The sequence below is a fragment of the Bos indicus genome, chromosome 9, assembly GCF_029378745.1.
Source record: "Bos indicus isolate NIAB-ARS_2022 breed Sahiwal x Tharparkar chromosome 9, NIAB-ARS_B.indTharparkar_mat_pri_1.0, whole genome shotgun sequence".
Taxonomy (NCBI): Eukaryota; Metazoa; Chordata; class Mammalia; order Artiodactyla; family Bovidae; genus Bos; species Bos indicus.
In genome coordinates this window covers 47,585,205-47,606,439 of record NC_091768.1, presented here as the reverse complement: position 1 = coordinate 47,606,439, position 21,235 = coordinate 47,585,205, and positions in this window count along the sequence as shown.

Sequence of the window (21,235 nt, the reverse complement as noted above, 5' to 3'; positions counted from 1 at the left end):
AGTTTTTCTTTAAAACCATGAAATGCAAGTAAATTTACATTTCTTTAATAGATATTCAAAGCCTAAATTTGAGTAGGAAAAGGATCTAAGTATATATTCCTCTTTTTGTTTATTGAGTCCAAAATATGCCCTTTGTTGTAAAGGCCTACTTCAAAAAACCAGTAAAGCTTCAAACAATCTAAAAACTTTACATCAAATGGAACTAGAAAAACAAGAAAAAATAAAGCCTGAAGTTACTAGAATAAAGAAAATAATAAATGGGAATGGGAAAATGAAATATAGACTGAAAAAAATAAAAAGATTAATGAAACTAAGAACTTTATCTTTAAAAAGATAAAAATGATAAACCTTTAGCCACACTCACCAAGTAAATAAAAAGAGGAATAAAAGAGAAGCTTCAACCAATACTACAGAAATACAAAAATCAAAAGAAAGTATTATGAAAAATTACACATCAACAAATTAGACAATCTAGAAGCGAAGAAATTATTAGAAACATATGATCGTCCAAGACTGAATTAGGAATAAAGAGAAAATCTTAACAGATCATTTATTTACTACTAATAAAATTGAATCTGCCATCAAAAAACTCACCACAAACAAAAGTCCATATTCAGATAGCTTCATAAGCTATACCAAACATTCAAAGAGTCAATACCTATCTTCTGCAAATTATCAACACAACAAAAAACTTAGCAGAAATACATTCTTCCAAATACATTTTATGAAATCATAATTATACTGATACTAAAAACAAAGATATTACAAAAATTACAGACCAATATCCCTCAAGTATATAGATATAGAAGTCCTCAACAATATATTAGCAAACTTATTTCAACAATATGCCATGTGTGTGCTTTGTCACTTCAGTTTGTGTTCAACTCTTTGCACTCCATGGACTGTAGCCCATCAGGCTCCTCTGTCCATGGGATTCTCCAGGCAAGAAAACTGGAGTGGGTTGCCACACCCTTCTCCAGAGGATATTCCTGACCGAGGGATCAAACCTGTGACTCTTATGTCTCCTGCATTGGCAGGTGATTACCACTAGTGCCACATAAGAAGCCCCCTACATTCAAAATATCATGCACCATAATCAAGTTGGATTTATTTCAATTATGCAAGGATGGTTAAAATCCAGAAATCAATCAACATGGTATACCACACTAACAAAACAAAGATAAGAATCACGTAATCATCCAATAGATACAGAAAAAGCTTCTGACAAAATTCAACATTCATTCATGATAAAAACTCTCAACTAAGTGGGTACAAAGGAAACATACCAAAATAATAAAGATCATATGTGGCAAACTCATAGTTAATATTATACTCAATGTTGACTATATGTTCTTCTAAGATCAAAAAAGAGACAAAAATGCCTACTCTTACCACTTTTATTCAACATAATATTGAAAGCGCAAATACAACAATCAGATAACAAAAGAAATATCATTCATCCAAATTGTAAAAGAAGTAAAACTCTCACTGTTTGCAGATGATATTGTACTATATATGCTGCTGCTGCTGCTGCTAAGTCGCTTCAGTCGTGTCCGACTCTGTGTGACCCCATAGACGGCAGCCCACCAGGCTCCCCCATCCCTGGGATTCTCCAGGCAAGAACACTGGGGTGTTGCCATTTCCTTCTCCAATGCATGAAAGGGAAAAGGGAAAGTGAAGTTGCTCAGTCGTGTCTGACTCTTTGCGACCCTAAGGACTGCAGCCTACCAGGCTCCCCCGTCCATGGGAGTTTCCAGGCAAGAGTACTGGAGTGGGGTGCCATTGCCTTCTCCGGTACTATATATAGAAAACCCTAAATATGCTACCCCAAAAACATAAGAACTACAAGTGAGTTTGGTAAAGTTTCAGGATAGAAAATATAAAGAAATATACTGCATTTAGGTGAAATATTGCCATTTGTAGCACATGAATGGATTGAGAGAACATCCATGCTAAGGGAAGTAAGTCAGACAGAGATAGACTGATATATAACACATACATGGAATCTAAAAATTAATACAACTCAATCTATATACAAAAAATAAATTGACTCATGGAAATGAAACACAATCTTACAGTTACCAAAGGGGAAAGAGAAGTGGGGGAAGGATAAATTAGAACTATGGGATTAACAGATACAAACTACCATACATAAAATAGATAAGTAACAAGAATTCAATATGTAACACAGGGAACTATATTCAGTATCTCACAATAACATACAACTGAAAAAAATCTGAAAAAAAGTAACTGAAAAAAATTCTCTGTATTTTAAAATGCTAATAATAAACTATCATAAAAAGAAATGGAGGAGGAGCTAAGATGGCAGAGGAGTAGGACGGGGAGAACACTTTCTCCCCCGCAAACTCATCAAAAGAACATTTAAACCCGAGTGAAGTCCACAAAACAACTTCTGAATGCCGTCAGGCACCCAGAAAAGCAACCCATTGTCTTTGAAAGGAGGTAGGAAAAAATATAAAAGACAAAAAAAAGAGACAAAAAAGGGAGGGACAGAGCTCCATCCCGGGAAGGGAGTCTTAAAAAGAAGTTTCCAAACACCGGGAAAGATTCTCACTGCCGAGTCTGTGCTGAGCCTTGGAAGCACAGAGGGCAACATAACAGGGAGGAAAAATAAATAAACAGTTAAAACCCACAGATTACGAGCCTTACGGTAACTCTCCCAGTGGAGAAGCAGCGCAGACGCCTGAACCCACCACTAGCAAGAGGGGGCTGGGCAGGGAGGCGCAGCACGGGCTGCATCGCTTAGAGTAAGGATCTGGCCTGAAAGCCCCAAGCACTATCTGAGCGAACTAATTTGGGCTAGCAAACCAGACTGTGGGATATCTACCACACGAAAAGCCAGCCCTAACCTAAGACACCACCAGGCCTGTGCACGGAACAAAAGACTGAATAGAAATAGCCGGCTGCAGACCATCCCCCTCTCGTGACAGGCAGCCAGAGCCGGAAGGGGGCAATCGCAGCCTCAGAGACACATTATCTACAAAACTGTAAGCAGGCTTCTTTGCTAACTAAAACTTCTTGGGGTTCTGGACGGTCAACATCTGCCTGAGAAGGTGCGCCAGTTGTACACCCAGATAACCGAGCAGCAGGGAGGGGATAAGTGGCAGTAATTGCGCTCTCCAAACACCTCATCACCTGAGCTGCTCAGACCTGGGAAGGGCACAAAACGCAGGCCCAACTGAGTCTGCGCCTCTGAGGACTACCAGAGTGCCTGAACCTGAGCGTCTTAGACCTGGGAGGCACAAGCAGCCCAGGGCTGGCCGCAGATGGTTCCCAGCAGAGCAACCTAGAGCCTGAGCAGTGTGGGCAGGCAGGCTACATGCGCTCTGAGTGGGGGCAGGCCCAGTGTGGCTGAGGCAATGCGAGCACACGCCAGTGTTATTTGTTTGCAGCGTCCCTCCGTCCCCACAGCGCGACTGAACAAGTGAGCCTAAAAAAAAAAAAATGTCCACCACCGCCCTCTTTGTATCAGGGCGGAAATCAGACACTGAAGAGACCAGCAAACAGAAGAAGCTATAACAGAGGGAACTGCCTTGGCAGCAACAGGCAATAGATTAAAACCCTGTCATTAGTAGCGACTACATAGGAAGGGGCCTATAGATCTTGAGAAATATAAGCCAGACCAAGGAACTAGCCGAAAATGAACTGACCCCACAATACTCACAACAACACCAAAGAAAGTTCTAGATATATTTTTACTATTTTTACGATCATTCTTTTTTTTTTTTTAATTTTTAAAAAAATTTTAAGTCCTCTATTACTCCTTTAACTTTCATTTTTATAGCCTACTATTACTTTGCAAACAAACAAACAAACAAAAAAAAACCCTATTTTTTTTAAAAAGCAAACTTCGTATATATATTTTTTATAATTTTTGTGACCTTGTTTTTTTTTCTTTTTCCCTTTCTTTCTTTCTTTTTTTTTTTCTTCTTTTCTTTAACGTTGTATTTTTTTTGAAATACCAAATTCTACTCTGGATTTTTAATTTTAGCTTTTTGTTTATTTGTTATCAATTTTGTACCTATATTTTTTTAAATAATTTTTGTGACTTTTTTTTCTCTCTTACTTTCTCTTCTTCTTTTCTTTAACATTGTATTTCTGAAATTCCAAACTCTACCCTAGATTTTTAATTTATGCTTTTTGGTATTTGTTATCAACTTTGTACTTATATTTTCTTTATAAATTTTGTGACTTTGTTTTTGTTTGTTTGTATGTTTTTTTCTCTTTCTTTTTCTTCTTCTTTTCTTTAACATTGTATTTTTGAAATTCCAAACTCTACTCTAGATTTTTAATTTTTGCTTTTAGGTATTTGTTACCAATTTTGTACCTTTAAGAACCCAATCTTCAGTACCCATTTTTTACTAGGGAGAGAGATTACTGGCTTGACTGCTCTGTTCCTCTTTGGACTCTCCTTTTTCTCCACCAGGTCGCCTGTGTCTCCTCCCTAACCCCTCTCTATTGTACCCAACTCTGTGAATTTCTGAGGGTTCCAGATGGTGGAGAACACTTAGGGAACTGATTACTGGCTGGATCTGTCTCTCTCCTTTTCATTCCCCCCTTTTATCCTCCTGGCCACCTCTGTCTCCTTCCTCCCACTTCTCTTCTCTGTATAACTCTGTGAACATCTCTGAGTGGTCCAGTTGTGGAGTGCACATAAGGAAGTTATTACTGGCTAGCCTGCTCTCTCTACTGATTCCACTTCATCTCATTTGGGTCACCTCTAACTCCCTCCTCCCTCTTCTCTTCTCCATGTAATGCTGTGAAACTCTCTGGGTGGCCCTCACGGTGGAGAAACTTCATCTTTAACCTAGATGTTTTATCAATGGTACTGTATAGAAGGAGAAGTTTTGAGACTACTGTAAAAATAAGACCGATAAATGGAAGCAGGAGGCTTAAGTCCAAACCCTGACTCCAGGAATCTCCTGACTACAGGGAACATTAATTGACAGGAGCTCATCAAATGCCTCCATACCTACACTGAAACCAAGTACCACACAAAGGCCAACAAGTTCCAGGGCAAGACATACCATGCAAATTCTCCAGCAACACAGGAACACAGCTTTGAGATCCAATATACAGGCTGCCCAAAGTCACCCAAAAACCATAGACATCTCATAACTCATTACTGGACACTTCATTGCACTCCAAAGAGAAGAAATCCAGATCCACCCACCAGAAAAGCGACACAAGCTTCCCTAACCAAGAAACCATTGACAAGCCACCTGTGCAAACCCACACACAGCGAGGAAACACTACAATAAAGAGAACTCTACAAACTGCCAGAATACAGAAAGGACACCCCAAACTCAGCAATTTAAACAAGATGAAGAGACAGAGGAATACCCAGCAGGTAAAGGAACAGGATAAATGCCCACCAAACCAAACAAAAGAGGAAGAGATAGGGAACCTACCTGATAAAGAATTCTGAATAATGATAGTGAAATTGACCCAAAATCTTGAAATCAAAATGGAATCACAGATAAATAGCCTGGAGACAAGGATTGAGAAGATGCAAGAAAGGTTTAACAAGGACCTAGAAGAAATAAAAAAGTCAATATATAATGAATGATACAATAAATGAGATAAAAAACACTCTGGAGGCAACAAATAGTAGAGTAACAGAGGCAGAAGATAGGATTAGTGAATTAGAAGATAGAATGGTAGAAATAAATGAATCAGAGAGGAAAAAAGAAAAATGAATTAAAAGAAATGAGGACAATCTCAGAGACCTCCAGGACAATATTAAATGCTACAACATTCTAATCATAGGGGTCCCAGAAGAAGACGAAAAGAAAGACCATGAGAAAATACTTGAGGAGATAATAGTTGAAAACTTCCCTAAAATGGCGAAGGAAATAATCACTCAAGTCCAAGAAACCCAGAGAATCCCAAACAGGATGAATCCAAGGCGAAACACCCCAAGACACATATTAATCAAATTAACAAAGATCAAACACAAAGAACAAATATTAAAAGCAGTAGGGGAAAAACAACAAATAACACACAAGGAAATTCCCATAAGGATAACAGCTGATCTCTCAATAGAAACTCTTCAAGCCAGGAGGGAATGGCAAGACACACTTAAAGTGATGAAAGAAAATAACCTACAGCCCATATTATTGTACCCAGCAAGGATCTCATTCAAATATGAAGGAGAAATCAAAAGCTTTACAGACAAGCAAAAGCTGAGAGAATTCAGCACCACCAAATCAGCTCTCCAACATACTAAAGGATATTCCCTAGACAGGAAACACAAAAAAGTAAATGGCAACAGGATCATACTTATCAATAATTACCTTAAATGTAAATGGGTTGAATGCCCCAACCAAAAGACAAACACTGGCTGAATGGATACAAAAGCAAGACCCCTACATATGTTGTCTACAAGAGACCCACCTCAAAACAGGGGACCCATACAGACTGAAAGTGAAGGGATGGAAAAAGATTTTCCATGCAAATAGGGACCAAAAGAAAGCAGGAGTAGCAATACTCATATCAGATAAAATAGACTTTAAAACAAAGGCTGTGAAAAGAGACAAAGAAGGTCACTACATAATGATCAAAGGATCAATTCAAGAAGAAGATATAACAATTATAAATATATGTGCACCCAACATAGGAGCACCGCACTATGTAAGACAAATGCTAACAAGTTTGAAAGGAGAAATTAACAATAATGCAATAATAGTGGGAGACTTTAATACCCCACTCACACCTATGGATAGACCAACTAAGCAGAAAATTGACAAGGAAACACAAACTTTAAAGGATACAATAAATCAGTTAGACCTAATTGATATCTATAGGACATTTCATCCCAAAACAATGAATTTCACCTTTTTCTCAAGCACACAAGGAAACTTCTCCAGGATAGATCACATCCTGGCCATAAATCTAGCCTTGGTAAATTCAAAAAAATTGAAATCATTCCAAGCATCTTTTCTGACCACAATGCAGTAAGATTAGATCTCAATTACAGGAGAAAAACTATTAAAAATTCTAACATATGGAGGCCGAACAACACGCTGCTGAATAACCAACAAATCACAGAAGAAATTAAAAAATAAATCAAAATTTGCATAGAAATGAATGAAAATGAAAACACAACAACCCAAAACCTGTGGAACACTGTAAAAGCAGTCCTAAGGGGAAAATTCATAGCAATACAGGTATACCTCAAGAAACAAGTCAAATAAATAATCTAACTCTACACCTAAAGCAACTAGAAAAGGAGGAAATGAAGAACCCTGGGGTTAGTAGACGGAAAGAAATCTTAAAAATTAGGGCAGAAATAAATGCAAAAGAAACAAAAGAGACCATAGCAAAAATCAACAAAGCCAAAAGCTGGTTCTTTGAAAGGATAAATAAAATTGGCAAACCATTAGCCAGACTCATCAAGAAACAAAGGGAGAAAAATCAAATCAATAAAATTAGAAATGAAAATGGAGAGATCACAATAGACAACACAGAAATACAAAGGATCATAAAGACTACTATCAGCAATTATATGCCAATAAAATGAACAACGTGGAAGAAATGGACAATTTCTTAGAAAAGTATAACTTTCCAAAACTGGACCAGGAAGAAATAGAAAATCTTAACAGACCCATCACAAGCACGGAAATTGAAACTGTAATCAGAAATCTTCCAGCAAACAAAAGCCCAGGTCCAGACGGTTTCACAGCTGAATTCTACCAAAAATTTAGAGAAAAACTAACACCTATCCTGCTCAAACTCTTCCAGAAAATTGCAGAGGAAGGTAAACTTCCAAACTCATTCTATGAGGCCACATCACCCTAATACCAAAACCTGATAAAGATGCCACAAAAAAAGAAAACTACAGGCCAGTATGACTGATGAACATAGATGCAAAAATCCTTAACAAAATTCTAGCAATCAGAATCCAACAACACATTAAAAAGATCATACACCATGACCAAGTGGGCTTTATCCCAGGGATGCAAGGATTCTTCAATATCCGCAAATCAATCAATGTAATACACCACATTAACAAATTGAAAAATAAAAACCATATGATTATCTCAATAGATGCAGAGAAAACCTTTCACAAAATTCAACATCCATTTATGATAAAAACTCTCCAGAAAGCAGGAATAGAAGGAACATACCTCAACATAATAAAAGCTATATATGACAAACCCACAGCAAACATTATCCTCAATGGTGAAAAATTGAAAGCATTTCCTCTCAAGTCAGGAACAAGACAAGGGTGCCCACTTTCACCATTACTATTCAACATAGTTTTGGAAGTTTTGGCCACAGCAATCAGAGCAGAAAAAGAAATAAAAGGAATCCAAATTGGAAAAGAAGAAGTAAAACTCTCACTGTTTGCAGATGACATGATCCTCTATATAGAAAACCCTAAAGACTCCACCAGAAAATTACTAGAACTAATCAATGACTATAATAAAGTTGCAGGATATAAAATCAACACACAGAAATCCCTTGAATTCCTATACACTAATAATGAGAAAACAGAAAGAGAAATTAAGGAAACAATTCCATTCACCATTGCAACGAAAAGAATAAAATACTTAGGAATATATCTACCTAAAGAAACTAAAGACCTAGATATAGAAAACTATAAAACAGTGGTGAAAGAAATCAAAGAGGACACTAATAGATGGAGAAATATACCATGTTCATGGATTGGAAGAATCAATATAGTGAAAATGAGTATACAACCCAAAGCAATTTATAGATTCAATGCAATCCCTATCAAGCTACCAACGGTATTCTTCACAGAGCTAGAATAAATAATTTCACAATTTGTATGGAAATACAAAAAATCTTGAATAGCCAAAGCTGTCTTGAGAAAGAAGCATGGAACTGGAGGTATCAACCTGCCTGACTTCAGGCTCTACTACAAAGCCACAGTCATCAAGAGAGTTTGGTACTGGCACAAAGACAGAAATATAGATCAATGGAACAAAATAGAAAGCCCAGAGATAAATGCATGCACATATGGACACCTTATCTTTGACAAAGGAGGCAAGAATATACAATGGATTAAAGACAATTTCTTTAACAAGTGGTGCTGAGAAAACTGGTCAACCACTTGTAAAAGAATGAAACTAGAGCACTTTCTAACACCATATACAAAAATAAACTCAAAATGGATTAAAGATCTAAACGTAAGACCAAAAACTATAAAACTCCTAGAGGAGAACATAGGCAAAACACTTTCCGACATACATCACAGCGGGATCCTCTATGATCCACCTCCCAGAATATTGGAAATAAGAGCAAAAATAAACAAATGGGACCTAATTAAAATTAAAAGCTTCTGCACAACAAAGGAAATTATACGCAAGGTGAAAAGACAGCCTTCAGAATGGGAGAAAATAATAGCAAGTGAAGCAACAGACAAACAACTAATCTCAAAAATATACAAGCAACTCCTTAGCTCAATTCCAGAAAAATAAATGACCCAATCAAAAAATGGGCCAAGAACTAAATAGATATTTCTCCAAAGAAGACATACAGATGGCTAACAAACACATGAAAAGTTGCTCAACATCACTCATTATCAGAGAAATGCAAATCAAAACCTCTATGAGGTACCATTTCACGCCAGTCAGAATGGCTGCAATCCAAAAGTCTACAAGCAATAAATGCTGGAGAGGGTGTGGAGAAAAGGGAACCCTCTTACCCTGTTGGTGGGAATGCAAACTACTACAGCCACTATGGAGAACAGTGTGGAGATTCCTTAAAAAACTGGAAATAGAAGTGCCTTATGACCTAGCAATCCCACTGTTGGGCATACACACTTAGGAAACCAGAATTGAAAGAGACACGTGTACCCCAATGTTCATCACAGCACTGTTTATAATAGCCAGGACATGGAAGCAACCTAGATGTCCATCAGCAGATGAATGGATAAGAAAGCTGTGGTACATATACACAATGGAGTATTAGTCAGCCATTAAAAAGAATACATTTGAATCAGTTCTAATGAGGTAGATGAAACTGGAGCCTATTATACAGAATGAAGTAAGCCAGAAAGAAAAACACCAACAGTATACTAACGCATATATATGGAATTTAGAAAGATGGTAACAATAACCCTATATACGAGACAGCAAAAGAGACACTGATGTATAGAACAGTCCTTTGGACTCTGTGGGAGAGGGAGAGGGTGGGATGATTTGGGAGAATGGCATTGAAACATGTATAATATCATATATGAAGTGAGTCGCCAGTCCAGGTTTGATGCACGATACTGGATGCTTGGGGCTGGTGCACTGGGACGACCCAGAGGGATGATATGGGGAGGGAGGAGGGAGGAGGGTTCAGAATGGGGAACACATGTATACCTGTGGTGGATTCGTTTTGATATATGGCAAAACCAATACAATATTGTAAAGTTAAAAAAATAAAATAAAAATTAAAAAAAAAAAGAAATGAAGAAAACAATTTCATTTAAAATACATCAAGAATAAAATACCTAGGAGCAAATTTAACCAAGAATTTGGAAGACCTGTATTTTGAAGACTGTAATACATGATTAAATATTAAATATGATATAAATAAATGAAAGTATGCCCCATGCTTGAGGAGTGAAATTACTATTATTGTTAAAATGTCCATATCACCCAAATAATTCTAATTATTTTATGCAATCCTTATCAAAATACCCATTGCATTTTCAAAGAACTAGAATTAGAAACGAAGAAGGCAATGGCACCCCACTCCATTACTCTTGCCTGGAAAATCCATGGACGGAGGAGCCTGGTAGGCTGCAGTCCATGGGGTCGCCAAGAGTCAGAAACGACTGAGCGACTTCACTTTCACTTTTTGCTTTCATGCATTGGAGCAGGAAATGGCAACCCACTCCAGAGTTCTTGCCTGGAGAATCCCAGGGACAGGGGAGCCTGGTGGGCTTCCGTCTATGGGGTCGCACAGAGTCAGACACGACTGATGCGACTTAGCAGCAGCATCAGCAGCCGAACTAGAAAATTCTGAAATATGTAGAGAACCATACATATTTGTATCGTGAAGTCGCTCAGTCGTGTCCGACATTTTGCAACCCCTACCAGGCTCCTCCGTCCATGGGATTTTCCAGGCAAGAGTACTGGAATGGGTTCTCATTTCCTTCTCCAGGGTATCTTCCCAACCCAGGGATCGAACCCTGGTCTCCCGCATTGCAGGCAGACGCTATAACCTCTGAGCTACCAGGGAAGTGGTTTAGAACCAGAAGAGACTCCAAATAGTTTAAACAGCTTGAGAACGAAAAACAAAGATGAAGGCATCATACCTCCTGATTTCAAAAAATGCTACAAAGCTATGATAATCAAAATAGCATGGTACTGGCACAAAATTAGAAACATAGATCAATGAAAAGAACCAAGGGCCAAGAAACAAGCCCATGCTTATATGGCCAATTAATCTATGACAATGGAAGCAAGAATATACATTGGGAAAAAGACAGTATCTTCAACAAATTATTCTGGGAAAACTGGACAGCTATACAGAGAAGATGAAAATAGATCACTTTCTTACACCATATACAAAAATCAAGTCAAATTTGATTAAAGATGCAAATGTAATATGTGAAACCATACAACTTCTAGAAAAAATATAAACAATAAACTCTTTGAAAACTCTCTTAACAGTATCTTTTTGGATCAGTTCAGTTCAGTTCAGTTCAGCCACTCAGTCGTGTCCGACTCTTTGCGACCCCATGAATCCCAGCACGCCAGGCCTCCCTGTCCATCACCAACTCCTGGAGTTCACTCAGACTCACGTCCATCAAGTCAGTGATGCCATCCAGCCATCTCATCCTCTGTCATCCCCTTCTCTTCCTGCCCCCAATCCCTCCCAGCATCAGAGTCTTTTCCAATGAGTTAAGTCTTCGCATGAGGTGGCCAAAGTCCTGGAGTTTCAGCTTTAGCATCATTCCTTCCAAAGAAATCCCAGAGCTGATCTCCTTCAGAATGGCCTGGTTGGATCTCCTTGCAGTCCAAGGGACTCTCAAGAGTCTTCTCCAACACCACAGTTCAAAAGCATCAATTCTTTGGCGCTCAGCCATCTTCACAGTCCAATTCTCACATCCATATGTGACCACAGGAAAAACCATAGCCTTGACTAGATGGACCTTTGCTGGCAAAGTAATGAATATGCTTTTGAATATGCTATCTAGGTTGGTCATAACTTTCCTTCCAAGGAGTAAGCGTCTTTTAATTTCATGGCTGCAGTCACCATCTGCAGTGATTTTGGAGCCCCCAAAAATAAAGTCTGACACTGTTTCCCCTGTTTCCCCATCTATTTCCCATGAAGTGATGGGACCAGATGCCATGATCTTCGTTTTCTGAATGTTGAGCTTTAAGCCAACTTTTTCACTCTCCATTTTCACTTTCATCAAGAGGCTCTTTAGTTCCTCTTCACTTTCTGCCATAAGGGTGGTGTCATCTGCATCTCTGAGGTTATTGATATTTCTCCCCGCAATCTTGATTCCAGCTTGTGTTTCTTCCAGTCCAGCATTTCTCATGATGTTCTCTGCATATAAGTTAAATACGCAGGGTGACAATATACATGTTTCCTCATACAAGGGCAACAAAAGCAAAAATAAACATATGTCACTGTATTAAAGTAAAATGTCTTTGCAAAGCGAAGAAAATCATCAACAAAATAAATGGGCAACCCACTAATGGGAAAAGATATTTTCAAATTATATATGCAATAAAGTGTTATTATCCAAAATATATAAATAATTTATACAACTTAGCATCAAAATAACCTAATTAAATTCAGCAGAGGACAGCAATAGACATTTTCCCGGAGAAGATGTAAACATGGCCAACAGACATATGGAAAAATGCTCAATACCACTAATTACCAAAGAGTGCAAATCAAAACCACAATGACATATCACATCACACCTGTAAGGAAAGCTATTATTGTTGTCAAAAAGACAGAAAATAACAAGTGTGTGACAGGATGTGGAGAAAGCAGAACCCTCATGCAAATGGTGAGAAATTAAACTGTTACAGTCACTATGGAAAATAGTATGCAGGTTACTCAACAAATTTAAAAATAGAGATACCATAATCACCCAGAAATTCCACTCCAGGGTATTTATCTGAAGAAAACAAAAACCCTAATTCAAGAAGATAAATGCACCCACTGTGTTCTCTGCACCATTATTTACAATTGCTAAGATATTGATGCAGTCTAATGTCCACCATCCATAGATGAATGGTTAAAGAGTATGTGATACACACACACACACACACACACACACACACACACACACACGTATATCAGCTATACAAAATAATGAAAAAATCAAAACATAAAACTGTAACTCACATACATACAGAGAGTAATATATTGGTTGTCAGTGGGATGGTGATAGGGAGATAGAAGAATCAGGAGAAAAGAATTAAGAGGTACAGATGTATTACAAGAATGCACTGCACGGCATAAGGTATATATCAATAATATTTTAATAACTTTGTATAGTGACAGATGAAATGGTAACTACACTTATCATAGTGATCATTTTGTAATGATCCAGTGTAAGATCATCTTACATCAAATGTAAGATCATTGGATCATTATATGAAACACTAAAACTAACCCAATATTCTAAGTTAATCATACTTCACTAAAAATACAAATATATATATATATACACACACACATACATAAACATCATACATAACTTAGGGGTGTATATTTAGACTTTTTTGGGAGCAGTAATAAAACAAACATTTTTTTACTTGTCTTTATCATGATTTTATGAGTAATTCATGATTTTCTGAGTCAAAATGATTAAAATGTTTATTTTGATGGATATTGCCAAGTTGATAGATTACAGAATTGTTCCATATATTCATGACTGTTCCTATAAATCTTAACTTAATTTCTGGTCATAGACAACAAGGGAATAAGTGCGATATGAGTCTCATGTTTGAGAAGAAATTCAAAATTGGTAAGTTACAATTGGGGAAGTAGGTAGTGCTGTGCAGCTTAAAAGGGGATGAGGGTCTGGACCTAGTTTTACAGTTAGAAATGATATCCCTTATGATATGATATTTAGGATGAGTTAAAAGAGTGAATAGGAATAAAACATGGAACAGCAAAATTCATGTTACCCTTAAAAGGTACACAGTGATTGCAGAATTGAACTTTACATTAACGTATAATTATAAACCAAATAGGGATATGACGGATATCCTTTAGAAAGTCTAAGCAAATACTATTTCCAGAGTGTGGTACTTTATTTCATCTCTTAATATCTCTTGAATCAAGATCTTTAGTTTTTAAATAATGTTTTATAAAGCTTGAAAAAATATATACAATTCAAATTCCTCAAGTAGTTTACAAATGCATGAAGAAGGTTAAGTTAGCTAGGCTATAATTAAACAAGACAGAATGTGATGGCCAGGTCCTGTCTAGTTTTTTCTATGTTTAGATTTCATCTTGCAAACCATGTTGAAAAACATGTTCAATTTGTTTTAGCAAAGAAAAAGAATAAAGAATATAATCATTGAGTGTGGAATTATAATACAAAATCTTTTAAAGAAAATAGCTCCTATAACTAAGATTCACACATCTCTGTTGACTTGGCAGTTTGTATAATAAAATGAAAATAGTTTACCAAAATTCATGTTTACATTATGCAAGTGAATTAACACTGTGAAATGACTGAATTCATTTTTCTGCCAACTTAAAATACAGCTGTTATAATACTTACCCAGAACTCATTTGAAAGCTTTTATGCAAGGAGTTTGAGTACATATATCTAGATTTCCAGAAATAGGCAGAGGATATCATTCCTTTAATTCATAAAAGAAATGTCTATAAATGTTACTATATGACAGATACTTGTCTACCTAGTGAAATTTCTGAAATCTGACTCTATTTTTTTTCCTTCTCTAGCACTATATGTCATTAAAAGCTCAACTTTCATGAGTGGGAACTCTGGAGGAATACATGTGTTAGTGAAAGTCACTCGGTTCTGTCTGACTCTTTGCAACCCCATGGACTATACAGTCAATGGAATTTTCCAGACCAGAATACTGGAGTGGGTAGCCTTTCCTTTCTCCAGGGGATCTTCCCAACCCAGGGATTGAACCCAGGTCTCCAACACTGCAGGCGGATTCTTTACCAGCTAAGCCACAAGAGAAGCCAAAGAAGAAAGAAAATTCATTTATTTGATTAGAATGTCAAGCACTGGTTTCTCATTTATAACATACAAAGTAGGCATTAATCTTGATAATATTTTAGATCACGTTAATTAATTCCAATGGGAGTATAACAAATCCAGGCCTAAAAGGTTATTGGGTATTTGCAATTATTTAAGTATAGCAGTTACTTTCCTGGTGGCTCAGACAGTAAATTGTCTACTTACAATCCAGGAGACCTGGGTTCGATCCCTGGGTCAGAAAGATCCTCTGGAGAAGAAAATGGCAACTTACTCCAGCACTCTTGCCTGGAAAATCCCATGGACAGAGGAGCATGGTAGGCTACAATCTATGGGATAGCAAAGAGTCAGATACGAGTTCACTTTCGTTTTCTCTTTTTAAGTATGGCAGCACACTGGACACAGAAATAATTTAGTAAATCTTTTTTTTTTTAGATCACTACACAGAAAAAGGCTTTATATCCCTTCTACAGTAATATAACAATACTACAGAACTGGCAACTATGTATAAATAATTATGCATGCACACACACATATCCATGGTGGTGGTTTAGTTGCTAAGTCATGTCCAACTCTTGCGACCCCATGGACTGTAGCTTGCCAGGCTCCTCTGTCTGTGGGGTTCTCCAGACAAAAATACTGGAATGGGTTGCCATTCCATATCCCTACATAAAACAAATATTAAGATAAAATATACTGATATATATTCTTATTACATATATGGTGTCCTGAAGCTATATCTAATTTTAAACTCTGTGAAGGTTCTTATGGTAATTGGAATTAAACTTTATTAATATAAGACCTAAGAGCGACTTTTACATAAACTTTCCATTTTCTATTTCAGTCATAAGTACTTTCTATTTTACAAAACACGTAATTTATGTATATTAGTATAAATATTGCTTAGATATTTCAAGACAATCCAGAAAAATAAAACTCAAACTTTGTCTGCAGAGGAATTCAATTTACTACCTACAGTTTAAAAAGCAGTATAACACTGCTGAGAGATTTTCTTTAAGAGTTATTATTTAAACTATATTATTTTATTAATTTTAAGGCTGTGATTATATAAAATACTTATAACAGGAAAACAATAAAATATGGGAATGAGCCTCAAGATAATGTGTAAAAAAACATAGAAGGAATTAGAGGATTAATAAAGAAAAATTACAAAAGAATTAGTATATTTTATCCAAAGAAACACATATTCCAAAACCTCAAGTAAGTCAACTTCAATATTTTGAGTCATTTATAGGAGTTGGACACATTATTGTATATTCTCACATCTTAGAAACATTTGGAGTCTTACAGTAGAATAACTTCATTTATAGAATTCATGCTTATTAAGGATAAACAAATCCCATGAATTATTCTTTCTTAAATTAGATATCAGTAAGAGAAAAAAAATACCCAATACATATGTATCATATATATATATATATATATATATATATATATATATATATACATATACACATATATATATACACACACACACATAAGGGCCATGAGATACTGAAGAATATCTTATTAGAAAATATTAGTATTATTAGAAAACACATAGAAATATACATGAATAGGTGCAGAAGTAAAGATGTGAATGTATATCTTTTCTCTTGTTTTTTTTTTTCCTTCAGGATACTATTTAAAAAAAATATAACAAGCATGGTTTTTTTAATGGAAAAGCAATATTAAATTCAATAATAAAATATGCAAATGTGCTATGAGAAAATACTATAATAGATGAGAAATCAGAACATCAGGGGAAATGAATACACAATACTCAAGCATAAAAATGAGGACATTTGTAGAATTTTTATCAAGGGATAAAGAAAGAAGTATCTTTATAGAGATTATACAGGGCAAAACAGTTAATAAGGCCTTGAGGGAGAGATTAAAAAAGTATTAAGGTTAATGCCCAAGTTTCACACTGATAAAATTGAGAGAGTAATGGAGCTGGGAAGAGTGGAAGGGTGCTTAGCAGGAAATTTCAAGAGTCTGACCTTGTCACATTAAGTTTTAGATGGCAATGGAACATACAGGAAGATGTCACAAGTAAAGGTATAGATAGTGAATTGAATAAAGCAGAACATGTCATGGGTAGAAAGACCCATGGAATTGGAATTGATCGTATAGTAATTGAAGACATGAGAAAAGATGAAGACCAGTGGAAAGAGAATAGAAGAGAACATGAAAGGGTAATAAATGGTAAATATATTCTGTACAGTGAATAAAACTGAGAAATCACTGGTAAAGTTGCTGGTATTATAACAGGAAAGAGAATTATTTTATTCTGAACCGATATCTGACTGAGACATTTTTGAAGTGGAGTAGTAAGAAGAATATAAAGATATGATAAGGATAACAACATAGTGACAATTAGATCATGAGTAGGTATTTATAAGGAGATTGAGAGTTTAGGAATGTATAGGAAACACAGACCAGTTTATTTCATAAAGGCAGTAGCTAAAGAAATCTTAAGTGAGGATACAGGGCTGAAAGTGGATTGTAAGAGATCAAGATGAAGACTGGATGACTGAAAGCCTTAGTACTTTTGTAAATTGCCTCTTAAGGGACCACAGATATCAAGAAGATAATGGCAGTTGGAAAGAATAGGCATGCTTTGCAGCTGCAAAATCAAAGCAAGACTGACAAGGGGAAAAAATGAATGTGACAGAAAAAGAAGAGGCTGTGGGTTCAAGTATAGATGCCATGTAAGAGTAAATGAGTTTATCTCTGAAGTTGAAAATATTGAAAATTTCTCTTAAGAAATCTCTTCTCTGTTATTATGTTATTAACATCCATGTTTATTTATAGCCTGGTATCTGTTTACATATTCAAGACAAAGAAAATCCCCCGCTTTTGCCAACACTGTCTTTTCTCTCTCTCTTTTCAAGGAAATACCTTAAAGAAATAAAGCAGTGGCCAATGATTCTTAGAGCAAAAATTCAGCTAAAATTCCTATTAAACAAGATTACCTAAAATTCTGTTCAGAGCGTCATTGAAACAAAAAGAAATTCATACATACAAAAGTTTTAGACTATATCTTGGATTTTTTGAACAATAAAAACTATTTGGTGATTAAACGTTTAATTTTTTTTAAATTTTATTTTATTTTTAAACGTTTAATTTTATCCTGAGGCTTTTATTTAGAATATTCATAAATCAAAGTATAGGCAGAGAATAAAGTACTAAATCCCTCATCTCAGTTAGCCACCCTCTACTTCCTCCACACCCACTGACCACAGCAGTAATCTTTCTAACTTATCTAATTTATCTGGTTGGTTCATAACACTTTTAATATCCTCCCACATCTACAAATTATTCATTGTGCTCTCCGGAACTGCTCTTCCAAACCAGCAGATCCTCTGTGTCAAATGAGGAAACTACTTCCCTGCAATCTCCTTAGATGGTGAGTTCCAGTGTACACTGGAACTTTTCCCTTATTCCTTTTCATGCAGTCCTGTTCACCACATCCATTGAACACAGGCTCAATTTCCGTCCTCACCTCAAGCCTTGCCATTAATTTAGGGGACTCCAATAATTAACTGTATTACAAATCCTAAAGCCTTCCCTGTCAACCTCTTCACAATCTCATTTCAAGTGACCTCCTTTTCTCCACTTGAATAACCCATGCCCAAAGCTAAAATTTAGGTCACAATCACAAAAGTACTGATCTTTTTGCTTTTTCTAAATCCATTCCTCCTCTATTTTCTTCACTTCCCTTCTATTTAATTTGATATCCTATGGTCTATCATTTCAGTAACATATTCTTACCAGTGTCCTAATCTCCCTCACTTCTCTAAATTTTTTGGTTGCATGTGTCTAGCAAAACTCCAGCTTTTGATGAATCCAAATATTTGATTTCTCTATGACACATTTAAGGAATCTATTCCAATGACAACTAACCTTTCATATATATAATCTCACCTATGGAAAAAGAAAAACTGCTAATGTCTAAGCATAAGTGGTTTAGATGCTGTTTTAACAAGTCAAATTTGTATGTCAGACTAATGAATTTTTCCTCCAAAATTATACAAAGGGAACTTCAACTCTTTGACAGGAAATTATTAATTCTGCAATATACTAAGAGATTCAATAGTTTTCTGTACCAGTTGACATTGATTGACTTTAAAATGTAATCCGTAAAATACAGTGTATATAGTAACATCTAAGTAATCATGTTTATTATATAGGAGTTTATTCCACTTGTGTATTTATGTGGTACTGTCAATTGAAGAATACAACTTCATTTTTCAGGATTGTTAAGTATGTAAACAAGGCACTCTAGCATTCTGGATTATAAATCATAACAAAACAAGACATATGTCTTTAACTCAAAATATACTGGCCAACAGAATGTAAAATTGTCAAATAAATGGAAAATTTAGTATTTTTGCATTTTTTGTTTTTGAGGATTTCTGTTATTTCCTGATGGACTTTAGAAAATTGCTAGGTATATATTCAAAGTCAGCACCAACCATGCATGGCTATAAGAAAAGATCAATACTTTCTTAAATTGTGTGAGAAAAATGAAAAAGTCAGAAGGAGTCTGACAAATTTTTGTGATAAACATTTTAAGTGTTAGACCTTCAAAATCCTTGAAGGTTCTTTAAAACACCCTTTTAGACATTTCTTTTTTAACATTTTAGACACACTTGGCTTTTCTAAAGCTAGGTATCAAGACAAAGAGATTCTGCCGAACATGCGATATCCAATCTGTCATGGGAGGCTTTGCTGCCATTTCTGAGAAATCTCCTTTTGGGTATGATCCTTCCTAGAATAGAAAAGATTTACAACCTTAATACAACCTGCAGTGAAATGCTATTGCATCATTCTAAAATTACTTATAAGTCTCATTGGAAGTCATCTTTGTTCCTATATGAATAGTATGATAAACTTTCATGAAAGAAAATATGAGTAAAAAACTGAATTTATTACAGTAAAAGTTTAAAGGGTGACAATATGAAAAATATGCTTTATTTTCTTAAGTATGAACAGATTTGTAACTCTGGAAGTAAATAATTAGTCTTCCTTTATATACTGGCTGCAGTTGATTTAAACTGTTGTTGACATGGGTTGCCACTGATTAATTCATATATATATTCACACATATATTCTTTACATTTATATGTGTGTGTGCATGTGTATGTATGTTTATACAGTTAAAAAATCCAACTTTAATAATATGTGGATATTTATCTGGGCTGTAATCTTCAAAACATAATCCTTTGAGTGTCACAACTTAAAATATATGGCCATCTCTTTCTAAAGGAAATAATATATATCTTCTTAATGAGAATAACTGTGAAATAAAACTCTAACAACATATTTTTATATTTATTTAGATGTTTTAAGCAAATCCATAAAGTGCAATTATTTTTTTAAATATCTTAGAAAGAAAACATCCAAATATTCATTTGTTTCTGTTGTTCAGTTGCTAAGTTATATCTGACTCTTTGTGACTCCATGAACTATAGCACACCAGCCTTCACTGTCCTTTACCATCTCCCAGAGCTTGCTCAAACCATTGTCCATGGAGTCAGTGATGCCATCCAACCATCTCATCCTCTGTTGTCCACTTCTCCTCCTGCCTTCAATCTTTCTCAGTATCAAGGTCTTTTCCAATGAGTTGGCTGTTCGCATCAGGTGGCCAAAATATTGGAGCTTCAGCTTCAGCATCAGTCTTTCCAATGAATACTCAGGGTTGATTTCCTTTAGAATTGACTGGTTTGATCTCCTTGTTTATGCAAGGGACTCTCAAGAGTCTTCTCCCACACCATGATTCAAAAATATCAATTACGAGTAGCTGAAATATTTCTTTTAGCTCTATTCAGTATTGGTCCAAAGTGAAAGCACTGGTAGGTAGAAAATCTTTACAAAAAAAAGTCTTTATGTACAAATTGTGGGAGTTCATATAATAGAAATTATGATCACACTAAAGGCAAAATTTACATTAAATAAAATGGTAATCAAGGAATAATGAAAATTCAAAACAATTATATGCAGATTTAAGATATATCTGATGATTTTATTTCTTTA